The sequence below is a fragment of the Schistocerca piceifrons genome, chromosome 4 (assembly GCF_021461385.2).
Source record: "Schistocerca piceifrons isolate TAMUIC-IGC-003096 chromosome 4, iqSchPice1.1, whole genome shotgun sequence".
In the NCBI taxonomy this organism is placed as follows: domain Eukaryota; kingdom Metazoa; phylum Arthropoda; class Insecta; order Orthoptera; family Acrididae; genus Schistocerca; species Schistocerca piceifrons.
In genome coordinates, this window is record NC_060141.1 from 333693087 (window position 1) to 333710878 (window position 17792).

A 17792-nucleotide genomic window follows, 5' to 3' on the forward strand; every position below is an offset into this window, starting at 1 on the left:
CATGTAGCCATTTGTAGCTCCTTTTTTGTCTTCGTTTTCTGCAGTTCTGACTTGGGCTTATATGACCCTAGTTGTGTTTGCACCCTAAAAAGCAAAAAAAAAAAAAAAAAAGAAAAAAAACTCGGTGTAACAGCATTGTTTGAATTAAAGGCAGAGGCGGCGGCATCTGCTGCTGCTAATTACATGGTTGAAGACCCTTATGTGCAAACATAGCATTTTGAAGTTTGTTTGACACGTAAGTTCATAGTGTTTTTGCAGAAGTTTAATAAACTAACATGTACATGCACCAGATTTGTCATCAGTAATATATTCTCCTTCACTATTTAATCAGTCTGCCAATGCTGGTGTAACTTTTCAATTCAGAGACAGTAGAAATCTCGTTTTGAGGCGTAGGACTTGCGCCATGTTTGGAGTGCATTTTCATCTGGAAAGGGAGTTTCTTCTTGTTTCTTAGAGCAGAAGAGGCGAAAATCTAAGGGCGCAAGATTTCGTGAATAATGTGGGTATGGAATGACTTACCAATTCAACTCCTGTATTTTGTCAGTTGATCAACATGTGGGTGGCTGTTTCCATGGAGTAACATCGCTTCAGGCAGTCTTCCTCGTCATTGTTCTTGTAATTAGTGTGCAAGATATGTCAGTTGATGACATTTATTGCCAGCTGTGATGGTTAAAGCTCGGAGGGAAGCTTTTCTTAGTATACCACACAGTCGCTGTTCTCCAAGATGCATAATATTCTTTTGTGGAAATTGTCATGTCATTATACAGGAAGTTGCGGTTTTGTTTAGGCTCAACTATTCCTTTCTGTGTCGTATGTTAGCTTAAAGACCATTTCTTGTCCCCAATAATGCTGCAGGAAAGGAATGGTCAGTGTTGTTCATGAGCCAATTGATGACAAGCAAGCAGAGATGCACCTATGACCGTCTTCTGATTTTTGTGATTTTGGCGATTTTGGTTTACAGCATGTGGTACCCATAAACCCGATTTTTTGAACCTTCGTTGTTGCATGCAGATGTCACATGTTGGTGGAATGATCGCAGTTAATAACATTTGGCGGTTCCTGAGCACACTGACGTGGAGCACTGTGGATTAATGCCTTTAAACTATCATCATAAAAGATTTTTCTAAAGATGGAGAGTCACTAATGTCAAAACGATCCTTCTTAACACGAGAAAACAATTTCTTGGCCTACTGTGTTCAGTGTCTTTATTCCCATGCATGACACAAGTGTGCTGGCTGCTTCCATTTCTGTCATCACTCTGAACTTAGAGAAGAATGTCTGAAATGTTCAGCTTTCTCCACATGGCAATCCATTTTCTAGTGTCCAGTGTCCACAGTTCCACTCAAAGTGACAAGACAATATGTAAACTCATATGTTGTTGTTGTGGTCTTCAGTTCTGAGACTGGTTTGATGCAGCTCTCCATGCTACTCTATCCTGTGCAAGCCTCTTCATCTCCCAGTACCTACTGCAGCGTACATTCTTCTGAATCTGCTTAGTGTATTCATCTCTTGGTCTCCCTCTACGATTTTTACCCTCCACGCTGTCCTCCAGTACTAAATTGGTGATCCCTTGATGCCTCAGAACATGTCCTACCAACCGATCCCTTCTTCTAGTCAAGTTGTGCCACAAACTCTTCTTCTCCCCAATTCTATTCAATACCTCCTCATTAGTTATGTGATCTACCCATCTAATCTTCAGCATTCTTCTGTAGCACCACATTTCGAAAGCTTATATTCTCTTCTTGTCTAAACTATTTATCGTCCATGTTTCACTTCCATACATAGCTACACTCCATACAAATACTTTCAGAAATGACTTGCTGACACTTAAATCCATACTCGATGTTACCAAATTTCTCTTCTTCAGAAACGCTTTCCTTGCCATTGCCAGTCTACATTTTGTATCCTCTCTACTTCGACCATCATCAGTTATTTTGCTCCCCAAATAGCAAAACTACTTTAAGTGTCTCATTTCCTAATCTAATTCCGGCAGCATCACCCGACTTAATTCGACTGCATTCCATTACCCTTGTTTTGCTTTTGTTGATGTTCATCTTATATCCTCTTTTCAAGACACCGCCCATTTCGTTCAACTGCTCTTCCAAGTCCTTTGCTGTCTCTGACAGAATTACAATGTCATTGGCAAACCTCAAAGTTTTTATATATTCTCCATGGATTTTGATACCTACTCCGAACTTTTCTTTCGTTTCCTTTACTGCTTGCTCAATATACAGATTGAATAACATCAGAGAGAGGCTACAACTCTGTCTGACTCCCTTCCCAACCACTGCTTCTCTTTCATGCCCCTCGCCTCTTATAACTGCCATTTGGTTTCTGTACAAATTGTAAATAGCCTTTCGCTCCCTGTATTTTACCTCTGCCACCTTCAGAATTTGAAAGAGAGTATTCCAGTCAACATTGTCAAAAGCTTTCTCGAAGTCTACAAATGCTAGAAACGTAGGTTTGCCTTTCCTTAATCTTTCTTCTAAGATAAGTCGTAGTGTCAGTATTGCCTCACGTGTTCCAACATTTCTACGGAATCCAAACTGATCTTCCCCGAGGTAAACTCATATAGCAACAGTGAAATACGAATAAAAAAATCAGAATCGATAAATAAATCCACAGCCAGTGGAATACCAACGTGCGAAACAAAAATGCTACGAACTTGTGCACCAACCTAATATGTATACCAGCTTTACATAATAGACAAGGAATAATGACATTACTGAAAATATTGCTATCTTTACAGTGAATAGCGATCCATTCTTTTCAAAATATTTATAGTCCACTCTGGGCTTTCTATTGCTAGGTGTGATTCCTGAGTCGATGAAATTCATCCACATCTATACTCCACAAACCACCACGAGGTGGACGGCAGAGGGTACATCCCACTGTCCCAGTTCTTAGGGTTTCTTCACGTTCCATTCACGTACGGAGCTGTACCAGTTCTTAGGGTCTTTTTGCATTCCATTCACATATGGAGTGCAGGAAGAACGATTGTTTGAATGTCTCTTGGCATGCAGTGATTAGAATAATCCCTATGTGAATGATAAGTAATGGACTGAAGTGTATTCCTGCAACCATATTTTAAGATCCATTTGTGAAACTTTAATAGTCTTTCTCGGGATTGTTTGTCTTCAAGAGTCTGCCAGTTCAGTTTCTTTAGTATCTATCCCACACATCACACAATCCTTTGAATCATTTATACTGCTCTTATATCCACTGTTAGCCCTATCTGGATGGGTCCCACACATTTGAGTGATAATCTAGAACCTGTTGTGTGAGTGGTTTGTAAGCAATCTCTTTTGTACACTGATCGCATTTACACATCTACATCCAAATCGATACTCTGCGAGCCACCGTAAGATGAGAGGCAGAGGGTACTGTGTACTATGCCTTGCCATTTCCCCTCCTGTTCCACTCGCAAATAGAGTGAGGAAAAAGTGATTGTCTGTACGTCTCTGTACGAACCTTAATTTCTTGTATCTTATCTTCGTGGTCCTTATGCATGATGTATGTTGGTGGCAGCAGAATCGTTTGCAGTTAGCAATAAATGCTGGTTCTCTAAATTTTCTCAATTGTGTTTCCTGGAAAGAGTGCTGCCTTCCCTCCAGCGATTCCCATTTGAGTTTCCGAAGCATCTCCGTGGCATGTTTTGTTCAAATCTGCTGGTAGCAAATCTAGCAGTTCTCCTCTGAATTGCTTCGATGTCTTCCTTCCATCTGACGTGGTATGGATCCAAAACACTTTAGCAGTATTCAAGAATAGGTCACATCAGTGTCCAACATGCAGTCTCCTTTACAGGTGAACCAATCTTTCCTGAAATTCTGCCAATAAACCGAAGTCGACCATGTGCCTTCCCTCATACAGTTTCCACATGCTCGTTCCACCTCATACCACTTTGCAACGTCACATCCAGATATTTAAACGACTTGACTGTCGAGCTGGGCACTAGTAATACTGTATCTGAACATTACAGGTTTGTTTTTCCTACTCATCCACAGTAACCTACATTATTCCACAATCAGGGCTAGCTGCCATTCATCACACCATCTGGAAATTTTGTCTAAGTTGCCTTGTATCTTCCTACAGTCACTCTACTTCAAGACCTTTCCATACACTGTGGCATCAGCTGCAAACAATTGCAGACTGCTGCCCACCCTCTCTGCCAAATCATTTATGTATATAGAAGAAAACAGCGGTCCTATCACACTTCCTTGGGGCACTCCTGACGATGTCCTTGTCTCTGATGAACACTCGTCTTAGAGGACAACATACTGGGTTGTGTTGCTTAAGAAGTCTTCGAGCAACTACATATCTGTGAACTTATTCCATATGCTCGTACTTTCGTTACCAGCCTGCAATGGGGCATCATGTCAAATGTTTTCTGGAAACGTAGAAATATGGAGCCTGTCTGTTGCCCTTCACCCATATTTCTGAGTATATCATGTCAGAAAAGGGTAAGCTGAGTTTCGCACGAGCAGTGCTTTATAAAACCATTCTGATTTGTGGACGTAAGCTTCTTAGCCTCAAGAGAGTTCATATTTGAACTGAGAATGTGTTGAAGGATTCTGCAGGAAACAGAAGTTAGGGATATTGGTCTGTAATTTCGCGAGTCCCTTCCTTTAGCTTCCTTATATACTGGAATCATCTGCGTTTTTTTCCAGTCAGTTGGAACTTTGTGCTGTGCGAGATGTTCACGATAAATGTAAGCTAGGTAAGGGGTCAATACCGTAGAGTTCTTTGTAAAACCGAATTGGGATTCGATCCAGACCTGGTGATGTTTCTCTACGCCAGGTGTGCTTATTTCTATATCGTCCATATGGTAGTCCGTCTGGTGGTCAAATGATAGTATGTTTGTACGGTTCTCCTGAGTAAAAAATTTCTTTAACGTGAAAATTAAAACTTTGGCTTTCGTTTTGCTATCTTCAACTGCCACACCAGACTGGTCAACAAGGGACTGAATGGAAGCCTTATACCAGCTTAGTAATTTTACATACGACCAAAATTATCCCGGGTTCTCTGTCAGATCTTTTGCTAAAGTGTGACGGCCTTAGTTGGTTTATGCTTTGCTCATAGGTCTTTCCGCAGATTCACTAATCTGTACTAACTTTCGCTTGTCGTTGTTTGTGTGTCCCCTTTTGAACCAAGAGCGCAACAGCCTCTACTTTCTCAGCATCTTAATAATTTCGTTATTAAACCATGGTGGGCTTTTCCATCCTTTATCCACATACTATACACATAACTCTCCAGACTACGATCACAATCTGCTTAAACTTTGTCCTTAATTCCTGTATATCCATCTTAATGGTACTAAGTGGGGCCAGTTCACCGTCTAAGTAAGGTGTTAATAACTGCAAATCTGCTCTATATAGCAAAATTACTCTCCTAGCCTTTTTCACTGAGTCATTAACTTTCGTAACCTTAGTTGCTATAATGACATGATTGCTAATCCATGCTTCTATATTAACGCTGTCGATAAGGTCTGGCCTGCTTGTAACTGCAAGGTCCAAGATATTTTCATTGCATGTGGGCTGCCAAGCTAGCTGCTCAAGACAATTTTCAGAAAATGTATCCAAAAGTGTTTCGCATGACTGTCTGTCAGAACCCCCTGCAATGAATCCATAGACATCTGTCTATACACGGCAGGTTAAAGTCATCTCCAACTAGTATTGCATGATCTGAGTATTTATGCTCTATTGACCATAGGCTTGCACAGATGAATCGGGTGGCCAGAATTAATAGGTGTCATTAGTTACCAACTCATCAACTGTTGATGAGGGGGATTTACATAGTTACGAAAAACCCCTTCCCTCGAAAATTTCTCTCCTTCATACCACCTCTGTGTTACCACAGATGATGTGCCACTGATCTCATTTGTAGTGAAATTGCAGTACACACGAGATGCTTATTTACTTCCTCTTCCCTCAGCAGAATGCATCAGTTCTAATTAATGTTCACCTACCTGCATTCTTTTACAGTTGTTGTCAGCACACAGGTCATGAATACATTATCTTGAGGCTGTAATAAACTCTCAGTGAGGAACTTATATTGTATAAATAAGAAAATTTTCAATTAGTTTGTTGCCGGCCAGTGTGGCCGTGCGGTTCTAAGCGCTTCAGTTTGGAACCGCGTGACCGCTACGGTCGCAGGTTCGAATCCTGCCTCGGGCATGGATGTGTGTGATGTCCTTAGGTTAGTTAGGTTTAAGTAGTTCTAAGTTCTAGGCGACTGATGACCTCAGCAGTTAAGTCGCATAGTGCTCAGAGCCATTTGAACCATTTGAGTTAGTTTGTTTATATTGGATGCCACTCGCTTTTTATTTGCAGAATACGAGAAAGTGTACAGTTACATTCCACAGTATGAATCACAAGAAATTTCCATTCTTCACACTTTCGTAGTAAATAAACAAAACGATGAACTGCATATTTGCATAATTACTGTCAAGTTGTTCTCAATTACATACTCAATAAGCAATCTTTGATTATTTGGATTTTTAACAGATATCAAACAAGGTAGACATGTGCGTCTTCAGAGACCGCTGAACCAGCTGTAATTTCACAGCCAAACCACTTCTGCCCGCCACCCAAGTGATGCGCGATCTAAAGATTTCCGAATTGCTTTGTCTGCTTTTTTGTTCCACTGGCAATTAACACTTTTGAAATAATGGAATGATAGCCTGCTCAGTTTATCTAATACAAATAACAGAAGTTTCAGAATGGCACGCCACTTCCGAGCGCAGCAGCCAGTCGTGGAGGACCACAACTTAGGCGGTCTTTCTCACGATACCCATACCGAACAGACCATCTGTCATCGCTATCTCACACGACATTGTCATCTTCCCACGGCTGCCTTTTCAACTGCCGAAAGAAGAGCTTCTGGCAGCTGTATATGATGGCTGTAAAGCCAGAAATAATACACCTGGTTTGTATATATACAGGATGGGCGAATTGAAACTGGCCCATAACATATTTTTACCTTTGATGGGAATTAACCCTTGTTAATACGAAACACAGAAAGTGATGGAAACAGTGATTCTTATGCACAAATTTGTTGCTGTCAAATGGCTGTCAAATGCCTGTGACCGCACCGCAGTACTTCGCTGTGTCATTATGTTGTGTGAAGCACAGTTTATGGTAAACGTGCGCAGAACCGTTTGTACAATAGTCTGATTGGAAATTGCTTTGTCAAACCCTCTAGCGAAGTCTACAGCGGAAAACTTACTGAAAACATTGTAGGGGGAATGATATGTGGCCAGGGCCGGTTGTATAACATTTTTCCACACAATGCCACTTCGCTGTCTGTGCGAGTTGGTACTAAGCGATCTTTGTATTGAAACATCAGTAAGGACCTGTATCTTTACACAGTTATTGTTGTGAATGAATAAAAATGTAGTGGAATCAGGACATCAGTTCTTCAGATTAAGCTTGGTTCAGTCTATCAGCATATGTGAACTCGTGTCGCTATGCTTCAGAAAGTCACAATCAGTACGTTGAAGTGCTGTTGCTCAATATAAAGATTGGTATTTGTTGTCAGATATGTAACGCAATTCCTCCACTAAACTGTAAATGCTAGCCAGTATGTACAGAAACTGTTTAGTCAGTATGTGGATTAACTTGTAGAAAATGAAAGAATATAGATGTTTTCAGCAAGTCACCAACAGCACGCATCGTCCTGACCACCTTGCACGAGTGCCTCTTTTGTTCCGTGAGAAGAGGACAAGCACAAAGAACAGTGCAATTTCCTGGCCACTTCGATCGCCTGATTTGACTCGGCGACTTTTACTCATGGAGCAAATTCACTCTCTCGAATAACTGCTGCAGAACACTGAAAATGCTGTTGCTAGAATCCATCCGCCAGAGCTGCTGGGTGTGCGTGCGCTACGAATCGAGCACAGCACAGTACTGCATGACTGCAGGGATGTCCTGGTGGCCATTTCCTGCATCTTCTGTTTTTATTAACAAGAGTTGTGAAGGACATTTCCTAAAACAAAGCCGGCCAGAGTGGCCGAGCGGTTCTAGGCGCTACAGTCTGGAGCCGCACGACCGCAATGGTCGCAGGTTCGAATCCTGCCTCGGGCATGGATGTGTGTGACGTCCTTTGGTTAGTTAGGGTTAAGTAGTTCTAAGTTCTAGGGAACTGATGACGTCAGATGTTAAGTCCCATAGTTCTCAGAGCCATTTGAACCATTTTGAACCTAAAACAAAAAATGCGCCCCCCCCCCCCGACACACACACACACACACACACACACACACACACACACACACACACACACACACACTCTCTCTCTCTCTCTCTCTCTCTCTCTCTCTCTGGTGAATCACCATTATAAGGATCTTAAAACGAAAATCCCCTGGACAAAATGAAGTTACTTATAATTCTATAAGAAACATAACTGTGTGACTCCGAAGGCTTTCCCGGCGCAATAATTAATAATATTCATCTAGGGTGTGCAGCCGGAACAGTTCCGGCGAGATCGTGTACCAGCACTCTAACTTGAAGATGGTGGCCAGTTGAACCGCCGAAATATTGTCAAGATGACGTAATGATCCGGCTGCACACCCGAGAAGAATATCATCAACATAACTGTGGTCTTACAGCTATTAATAATGTTCTGCTGCTCCATTAAGCTCCAGCGAGTGCTAAACGATAAAATGAGAAAACTGGCTCACTTCAAATAGAAATTTAAAAAACTGAACTCCCTTCATATTGATTGAAAATTCAAAAAACTCGTTTTCGGTAGGCTGCCCAGACACCCAGTTTCACATAAATGTCCTGGTCTACCGAGAAAATCATTTGGGACGCACAATTGCTTCTCTTTTTAATCGAGAAACAAAATGCTTACAATAAAATTTCTCATTTAATTAAATATCTGTGAGAGACTAGTTCCTTTGTTGTAGGACGTTATAGAAATATAAATTTTCATAGTATACAGGCATACCGCATTTGGTTGAACTTGTCTTATGCTTAAAGAAAGGACAAGAGGTATGATGAAAAGAAAATTAGGTATTACCCCACCCCCACGTCTAACTATCCGACCTCCCACTTCATGGTCCTTGAGACAAGTAAAACCAAAACCCGAAGTAGGTATAAAGGGGCACCTCTTAATCCATTTCTCGTAATGGGACTGCAGCTGTATGGAAGTTAATTCGTGAAGAATGTAAGTGACATAGCGGTTTAGCAGTGCTTATTGAATATAGTTTGACATGTATGCGCGCTTGCCCTAGAAGTGTGCAGTCGAAGGTAATCTTAAATTTTATTATGAAATGAATAATTGTCTAATTGCTGAATAGTAGTACACACAGTTTTTAGGATGAAAAAGTTGTACCTAGGTACCTAGCAAGAGACATATCACCCCATAAAATGTATCCAGGCTATTAAAATACAAAAACGTAAGTCTTTTCTATTACTGAAAAAAATTGTAATGCACCCACATTTACCTTTAGAATTCAGAGTGAAGATAGTGTTGATTTACGTTTTCAGCTGCTGCTTCGTCCTAGGCCTATTATCGATTTGTATCAAGATAACTGACAAGGAAGTTACGTGTAATAACGAAGTATAAGCAAGGTTGTCCTAGTTTTTGCTCTGTGAAATCTGGCCAGCCTAGTTTTCAGTATATATCCTTTCGTAAAGGAAACGACTGACTACTGAAACAACACACAAATGACGTTCTTGGATTACTATTAAAGGCGCTTTACCTCATGGGATTAAATTTTTAAATCTTAAAATGTTAATGAAAGACAACTACGGTAGCCTTAGCCTGACGTAAATAAATGTTAGTCTAGAATAGATACAGAAACAGACTTGTACAGTTACAAGGTTTCTCTTGTTCATACATGTCCGCTGTGGGTGTGTGCCTTTAGAGTGCTGATGGGAACAACCGAATGAAAACAGCACATACTTGGTTGCAAATGTACGTGTTGGTTGGATTACTGAGACCAATCTGTAGCACTTTCATTAGCTTTAGGCAGTGGTGTACAAGTGGGGTATACAAACCCGCAGAGTGTAGTCCAATCCCTGAGAGTTTACTCCAAAGTTAAAATAAGCATTGCACATACTCATTTAATTATCTACGGAACATACTAATTCTTCTATTCGTCGTTTATAACATTAATGTAATGCTGTTGCTTAAGTCGTTAAAGCTGCAATTGACACACAACTAGGGCTTCCATATTTTTCTGACATGGGGTCATTTCTCTTAAACTGACAAAAACGGACGTAATTTGGGAAGCAGAAACCGGAACACTTCCGTTAAGCTTAAAAAAGTGACAGATGCTAGAAAATTGCCTGCTTTACTAGTGAGATTGCAAACCTCTGGAGCAAGCACTCAGGTTATGAGAGAAGTAGCTCACACAAGCAGGTCTTCTGCCTGGCACCTCAGCTTATTGTTTTAATTTTTTTTTGAGAAAGTTGCGGCATCAGCCTGTCAGACTGTATAGGATGTACCTGAATAAAAGATTTCTTGCGAAAGTGTATCTACACATTTATTTTGCCGGTCTGCTTCACTCAGTAGTAGTTTCACGGGCAATTGAGATAATTAACAAATTAATAAGAGATGATGCTGATCCTCCATGGTACACAAACAGGTCAGGACACTATTGCAGAAGCTATGAAAAAGCGTGCCAAATTTAACAGAACGGAAAATCCCCAAGATGGGCAGAGTTTTACAAAACTCGAAGTTTAATACGAACTTCAATTCGAGATGCTTCTAACAGTTTCCACAACGAAACTCTCTATCAAAATGTGGCAGAAAAACCAAACAGATTCTGGTCGTACGTATAGTACACCACTGGCAAGATGCACAGTACCTTCACTGTGCCAGAACAATGGTGATGTTATTGATGACAGCGCCACTAAAGCAGAGTTACTAAACACGGTTTTCCGAAATTCCCTGACCAAGGAAGACGAATTAAATACTCCAGCATTCGAATCAAGAACAACTGCCAACACGTATAACTTAGATATCGTTGGTGTAGCAAAGCAGCTTAAAACACTTAAAAAAAAAAGACAAGGCTTCTGGTCGAGATTGTACACTCGTCAAGTTTCTTTGAGGGTATGCTGATACAGCTCCTCACATAGCAACTATATACAACCGCTTGCTCATAGAAAGATCCGTACCCCAAAGACCGGAAAGTTGCTCAAGTCAAACTAATACCCAAAAAAAAAAAAACACAAATAACCCGCTGAATTACAGACCCGCACAACCACCGTCGATTTGCAGTAGGATTCTGGAACATATACGGTGCTCTAACGTTATGAATCACCTCGAAGAAAACGATTTATTGACTAATAGCCAACACGGATAAAGGAAATATCGTACTTCTGAAGCACAACTAGCTCTTCATTCTCACGAAGTAATGAGTGCTGTCGACAGGGATCTTTAAATTGATTCCATATTTCCAGATTTTTACACCGTTCATTGCAGGCGACTTGTAACTAAATTGTGTGCCTGGAATCGTGATTTCCTGTTAAAGGTCACAGTTCGTAATAACTGACGAAAAATCGAGTGAAGCAGAGGTAATACCTGACATTCTCCAAGGAAGTGTTACATGCCTTACGTGGAGACAATCTGAGCAGTCCTCTTAGATTGTGTTCAGATGATGCTGTCATTTACCATTGTGTAAAGTCATCAGACAATCAGAAAGAATTGCAAAATGATTTCAACAAGATATCCGTATGGTGCAAAATGTGGCAGTTGACTTTAAATCATGAAAAGTAAGAAGCCCTCCACATGAGCACTAAAAAGAATCGCGTAAATTTCAGTTTCACGATAAATCGCCCAAATCTAAAGGCTGTAAACTCAACTAAATACTGAGGAATTATAATTACGAATAACTTAAATTGGAACTATCACATACATAATGTTGTGGGGTAGCTAGTCTGCTACAGAGACTGTTTCACTCCACTTGTCGCCCTGTTCTGGACCACTGCTGAGCGGTGTGGGATCCGCATCACATAGGATTGAGACAGCACCCCATGAACCATGGACCTTGCCGTTGGTGGGGAGACTTGCGTGCCTCAACAATACAGATAGCCGTACCGTAGGTGCAACCACAACGGAGGGGTATCTGCTGAGATGCCAGACAAACGTGTAGTTGCTGAAGAGCGGCAGCAGCCTTTTCAGTAGTTGCAGGGGCAACAGTCTGGATGATTGACTGATCTGGCCTTGTAACACTAACCAAAATGGCCTTGCTGGTCTGGTGCTGCGAACGGCTGAAAGCAAGGGGAAACTACAGCCGTAATTTTTCCCGAGGGCATGCAGCTCTACTGTATGATTAAATGATGATGGCGTCCTCTTGGGTAAAATATTCCGTAGGTAAAATAGTCCCCCATTCGGATCTCCGGGCGGGGACTACTCAAGAGGATGTCGTTTTCAGGAGAAAGAAAACTGGCGTTCTACGGATCGGAGCGTGGAATGTCAGATCCCTTAATCGGGCAGGTAGGTTAGAAAATTTAAAAAGGGAAATGGATAGGTTAAAGTTACATATAGTGGGAATTAGTGAAGTTCGGTGGAAGGAGGAACAAGACTTTTGGTCGGGTGAATACAGGGTTATAAATACAAAATCAAATAAGGGTAATGCAGGTGTAGGTTTAATAATGAATAAAAAAATAGGAGTTCGGGTAAGCTACTACAAACAGCACAGTGAACGCATTATTGTGGCCAAGATAGATACGAAGCCCACGCCTACTACAATAGTACAAGTTTATATGTTAACTAGCTTTGCAGATCACAAAGAAATTGATGAAATGGATGATGGGATAACAGAAATTATTCAGGAAGTGAAGGGAGACGAAAATTTAATAGTCATGGGTGACTGGAATTCGTCAGTAGGAAAAGGGAGAGAAGGAAACATAGTAGGTGAATATGGATTGGGGGGAAGAAATGAAGGAGGAAGCCGCCTGGTAGAACTTTGCGCAGAGCATAACTTACTTATAGCTAACACTTGGTTCAAGAATCATGAAAGAAGGTTGTATACATGGAAGAACCCTGGAGATACTAAAAGGTATCAGATAGATTGTATAATGGTAAGACAGAGATTTAGGAACCAGGTTTTAAATTGTAAGGCATTTCCAGGGGCAGATGTGGACTCTGACCACAATCTATTGGTTATGAACTGTAGATTAAAACTGAAGAAACCTCAAAAAGGTGGGAATTTAAGGAGATGGGGCCTGGATAAACTGAAAGAACCAGAGGTTGTACAGAGTTTCAGGGCGATCATAAGGGAACAATTGACAGAAATGGGGGAAAGAAATACAGTAGAAGAAGAATGGGTAGCTTTGAGGGATGAAATAGTGAAGGCAGCAGAGGATCAAGTAGGTAAAAAGACGAGGGCTAGTAGAAACCCTTGGATAACAGAAGAAATATTGAATTTAATTGATGAAAGGAGAAAATATAAAAATGCAGTAAATGAAGCAGGCAGAAAGGAATACAGACGTCTCAAAAATGAGATCGACAGGAAGTGAAATATGGCTAAGCAGGCATGGCTAGAGGACAAATGTAAGGATGTAGAGGCTTGTCTCACTACGGGGAAAATAGATACTGCTTACAGGAAAATTAAAGAGACCTTTAGGGAAAGGAAAACCACTTGCATGAATATCAAGAGCTTTGATGGAAACCAAGTTCTAAGCAAAGGAGGGAAAGCAGAAAGGTGGAAGGAGTATATAGAGGGCCTAGACAAGGGCGACGTACTTGAGGACAATATTATGGAATTGGAAGAGGATGTAGATGAAGATGAAATGGGAGATACGATATTGCATGAAGAGTTTGACAGAGCACTGAAAGATCTGAGACGAAACAAGGCCCCAGGAGTAGACAACATTCCATCAGAACTAGTGACAGCCTTGGGAGAGCCAGTCCTGACAAAACTCTACCATCTGGTGAGCAAGATGTATGAGACAGGCGAAATACCCTCAGACTTCAAGAAGAATATAATTATTCCAATCCCAAAGAAAGCAGGTGCTGGCAGATGTGAAAATTACCGAACTATCAGTTTAATAAGTCACAGCTGCAAAATACTAACGCGAATTGTTTACAGACGAATTGAAAAACTGATAAAGCCGACCTCGGGGAAGATCAGTTTGGATTCCGTAGAAATGTTGGAACACGTGAGGCAATACTGACCCTACGACTTATATTAGAAGAAAGATTAAGGAAAGGCAAACGTACGTTTCTAGCATTTGTAGACTTAGAGAAAGCTTTTGACAATGTGGATTGGAATACTATCTTTCAAATTCTGAAGGTGGCAGGGGTAAAATACAGGGAGCGAAAGGCCATTTACAATTTGTACAGAAAGCAGATGGCAGTTATATGAGTCGAGGGGTATGAAAGGGAAGCAGTATTTCGGAAGGGAGTGGGACAGGGTTGTAGCCTATCCCCGATGTTATTCAATCTGTATATTGAGCAAGCAATAAAGGAAGCAAAAGAAAAGTTCGGAGTAGGTACTAAAATCCATCGAGAAGAAATAAAAACTTTGAGGTTTGCCGATGACATTGTAATTCTGTCAGAGAGCAGTTGAACGGAATGGATAGGGCCTTGAAAGGAGGATATAAGATGAACATCAACAAAAGCAAAACAAGGATAATGGAATGTAGTCGAATGAAGTCGGGTGTCGCTGAGGGAATTAGATTAGGAAATGAGACACTTAAAGTAGTAAAGGAGTTTTGCTGGTGGGGGAGCAAAATAACCGACGATGGTCGAAGTAGAGAGGATATAAAATGTAGACTGGCAATGGCAAGGAAAGCGTTTCTGAAGAAGAAAAATTTGTTAACATCGAGTATAGATTTAAATGTCAGGAAGTCGTTTCTGAAAGTATTTGTATGGAAGTGAAACGTGGACGATAAATAGTTTAGACAAGAAGAGAATAGAAGCTTTCGAATTGTGGTGCTACAGAAGAATGCTGAAGATTAGATGGGTAGATCACATAACTAATGAGGAGGTATTGAATAGAATTGGGGAGAAGAGGAGCTCGTGGCACAACTTGACTAGAAGAAGAGATCGGTTGGTAGGACATTTTCTGAGACATCGAGGGATCACCAATTTGGTATTGGAGGGCAGCGTGGAGGGTAAAAATCCTAGAGGGAGACCAAGAGATGAATACACTAAGCAGATTCAGAAGGTTGTAGGCTGCAGTAGGTACTGGGAGATGAAGAAGCTTGCACAGGATAGAGTAGCATGGAGAGCTGCATCAAACCAGTCTCAGGATTGAAGACCACAACAACAACATCGAAAAAAGCTCAAAGAAGGGCAGCTCGTTTTGTGTTGTCGTGAAATAGGGGGGAGAGTGACATGGATATGATATACGAATGAGGGGGGGGGGGGGGGGGCGGCAGGTACGGCCGGCAATCGCTAAACAAGCAGCAGGACCTTCTCAAGAAGTAGTTTGTCACCAGCTTCCTCCTCGGAGTGTGGTAACATTTCGTTGGCGCCCACCTCCATAGGAAGACATGAGCACCACAGTAAAATAAGAGACTAGTATCACCTGTTTTCGACACTGGACCAGTTTGTTTACAAACTAATGAAAGTCAATTTTTTTAAATATATGTAATTGGAATTTATGTGTATGCAGATTCTTACGTCTTACTTGGACGCTATGAGAAAAGGAATAAGGAAGGGCAAGGAGGGAGCATGAGAGAATGAAAAACACAGATGGAAATAATTGCTTTGTTCTATAATTTGACGATACAAAACCTCAGTAGAAATATTTTTAGTAAATATTAATCATTCGCTAAATTCTCTTGCTCTCTATGTTCACAAATATAACATTTCAAAACACTGCAGATAGACCTCTACTTGTTGTAACACGTAACTCTGTGTAAAAACTGGTAACCCCCATAAAATACCAGCTTTTTCGGATGTTTGTTTCTATGGCTTATTAACTGTAACAGCAAATTCAGGAATAATTATTGGAATTGTGATCTTTGAAACCGAAAACGTGAAATAGTACCCAAATAAGTCATATGTATAGACAAAATCAAAATCCACTTATTGTGTGTGGTACAGCTAACACTTGACAATAGCACTCTTATATAAGCATTTGACATGCATTCTGGTTCCATTACATAATCCTTCATTCGTATTTATGTTTCTAACAAGAACAATACGGTTAATTTTTGTGATTTGTGTGGCAGTGAACCACCTAAAGACAAAAATAAAAAAAGCTACTGGGTAATAATTAAGAATTTCGTATTGATTATCACAAATTATTTTGTCATAGATGTGATGGATTTTGCTTCACGTGGCACAGCGTTGAGTGTATCGTTGTTTATTATGACAGAATCTTCATTTTTTTCTGCTAGAATAGCTGAATTTAATGTGGATTTTGATAAAATTTTGTCACCAAAACCATACTTAATATCAATGATATTTTTTGTGACCGTTTGTGTGATATGTCAATAATATTGTTATCAAACTGTGGAAATTTCCTTCCTTGGTCGTTACTAGTTTTTTTAACAACATCCACAAACTTACTTCATGTGGCAGAGCACTCATATTTTGAGTTAAAGTAACGGGATGAAATTTATAGACCTCATTCCATCTTGTAATGCTATTCTCAAGTAAAGCTACTTTAAAAGCATTCTAAAAGGTTCTACCTCGAATTAAGAGTTGAAGCTATGCCACTAAAGGGCGTTGCAATGCAGTGAATATTCAGCGAATTTAATTTATGAATAACTGGTGTTCCTGTGACTGTTTTACCACAGCCTACATGAGCAGTTAAGCAAAACACATTTGAGCCAGTGTCATGATCTGCACTTCACGAATAACATGGACAATTATGTTATGCTGTTCAGTTAGCTGCTTTGCAAATTCATTTAATTGTAATGTCACGGGTGTGCAACGACAACCGTTGTTTTTGCCCTGGACTCCACAGACTGACAGATGGAGGATGGCGACGCCTTTGTAGATCTCGTGGAGCAGGATCCTCTAGCATCTGCACTCTGTAGCTGTGAGTCTTTGAAGGGTGGCACTCGGCAGCTGCTGAGGTGACACCCCTTAATTTCTTCCCTCCTCCCTTTTACTTGTCATGACTTCTGCAATGTAATATTCGCGGCCTTCGCTCTAACAAAGAGTGCTCTTGGAATCGCAACGTACACTTGTTCTCTGCTTCCTGGAAACAAAATCGTTTCATCACGACGACTTTGAGCTCTCGCATTTCTTCCCGGTCCGTTTTGATCTTCCCATCGATGGCGGCATTCCATCTCATGTGGGAGTCAGGCTGCTCATCTGGGATGACGTTCATAGGCAGCCCACCTCCCCGACTACTCTGCTTAAAGCTGTTGCAGTCTGCATTTTCCTTCCACACGTCATCTTTTCCCTCTGCACTGTTGACATCCCTCCGTCATTTGGTACCATCAGAGCAGATTTCCCTCACCCCTTTCTGCTGCTCGGTGGCTTTGATATACATCATCCCCTTCGGTGGTCACCCAAAACCTGACCAAGAGCTGTCCTCTTGGCTGACCTTCTCAGTCACCTTAACGTCATCTGCCTTAACAGGGGAGCACCCACATTCCTTTCAGACTCCACACACACACACACACACACACACACACACACACACACACACACACACACACCTACCTGTTCCCATTCGGACCTCTCCTTCTGCACTGTCTAGCTTGCCCATAGTCTCGAGTCGTCTGTTCTCACCGACACATACTAGAGCGACCATTTCCCATGTGCTATCCGTTTGCTGACTCCTACCCCACCTATCTGCACATCGAAACGGTAGGTTTCTAAGGCTGACTGGAGGCTTTACTCCTCCCTGGCGACCTTTGACGAAAGATATTTCCCCA